Genomic DNA, 1,706 nt, shown 5'->3' with positions numbered 1-1,706 from the left:
CATTCCTGAGAAAAACTCATAGCAAACTCAGAGTAATAGGAAACTTCCTTCATCTAATAAACGTCACTTATGTAAAACCTATGGTTAAGTGCTAGACTATTTCTGCATTTAGATTGTGGTAAGTAAAAGATGCATATTGTACTCCCTAGATCAAACTCAAAAAGTAGCACAAAGAGTGGGGGGAAATTCTTTTCAACAAATGGTGTTGAAGAAACCAGAATATCAATATGGAAAAATAAAGAATCCCAATCCTTACCTCACTCCATAAACCAGGCCCAGGCAAACTACAGCCCGTAAGCCAAATCTGGCCCCTGCCTGTTTTCACGTGGCCCAGGAACTAAAAATAGTTTGTATATTTTATTTATTATTTATTTATCTCTTTATGTAGTTTTTGTTCTTAGCACACTAGCGTTTATTCCTGAAATGTTTACCTGCCAAGTAGGTGGAGAAAATAATCCGTTTAAGAAAAAGTCCCAAATCAATAGGTCTTTTATTCCATCATTAAAATTTACAAGCATGTCTCAGGAATCATCCTGCAGCTTGTTTCTGTGGCTGCACAGCTCTTAGATCTTTTTCATCAGCCTGATGAACTATTCCTTTTTCAGAGACATAGATGTATCCAAAATTTTCTGATATCCTTGATTTTAACTGTTGTGGCTTGCTGGATCAAAGCAGCTGAGTTTGAAACAAGTTCAATGTCATTTCCTTCAAGGATAAACTCATCTTTCTGGGCTTGAGATAGTGAACAAGCAACACCCGGCCTCCTTTGAACCCTGCAGATGTATTTTTCACCCAAGAAATTTCGGATTTCAACAAGAGACCCATTCTCCTGAATAACGCCGTTGATGGGGAGGTGACCACACCCAGACCTCATCTTGTTACAGAAGCCCAGCGTAACACAAATGATCATGTTCTGTACATGACTACAGGTAGTACGAACAGTAGCCAGATCCTTTCTATTTCCCTACCATTTATCAACCCAGAGCCTCTTCTTTTTGTTTCCAAGGAGACTGAGCATTAAAGTCACATGCATTGATGTGATTGAAGTCCCTCTGCCGGGCTTCTCTGGGGCCCTTCACTATAACTGTGCATCCCTTCAGAGTGATGCCAAAGTTTTCTGGAATGTCGACACACTGATTGCTGAGAATGGTCTTCATTCTCACACTAGATGCAGCAGAGTGTTTATACATTTTCAGTGGCTGTAAGAGAATAAAAAGAATAGGATCTTGTCACATATGAAAATTACACAGAATTTCAGTTTCAGTATTTGCAAATAAAGTTTTATTGGAACACAGCCAGGATTATTTATCCAATGTCTGTGGTTACTTTTGCAGTACGGTGAAAGTGTTGAGTAGTTGAGACAGAGACTGCATGGTGCACAAAACCTAAAATATTTACTATCTGACCCTTTACAGAAAAAGTTTGCTGACCCTAGTTTTAAATGAAAATGAATATAAGATGGACCAACATCCTCAATGATCTAAAAATTAGAAATCTAAAGAATCTTGAAGAAAACAACAAATTCTCTTCATGACCTCGGGGTAGGCAAGGATTTCTTAAAGAAGACAAAACGTGTTCCAACCGTAAAAAATGTGGTTTGTTCTAAAAAACCTTTTAAAAAAAAGTTCATCATAATATATTCTGAAAAAAAAATGTATATGTCTGAAAAAGTGCTTGGTTCATATTATAAAGAATTCCTACAAATC

The sequence above is a fragment of the Galeopterus variegatus genome, unplaced genomic scaffold, assembly GCF_000696425.1.
Source record: "Galeopterus variegatus unplaced genomic scaffold, G_variegatus-3.0.2 Scaffold443, whole genome shotgun sequence".
NCBI classification, from domain to species: domain Eukaryota; kingdom Metazoa; phylum Chordata; class Mammalia; order Dermoptera; family Cynocephalidae; genus Galeopterus; species Galeopterus variegatus.
Note: the sequence above shows the minus strand (reverse complement) of the source record.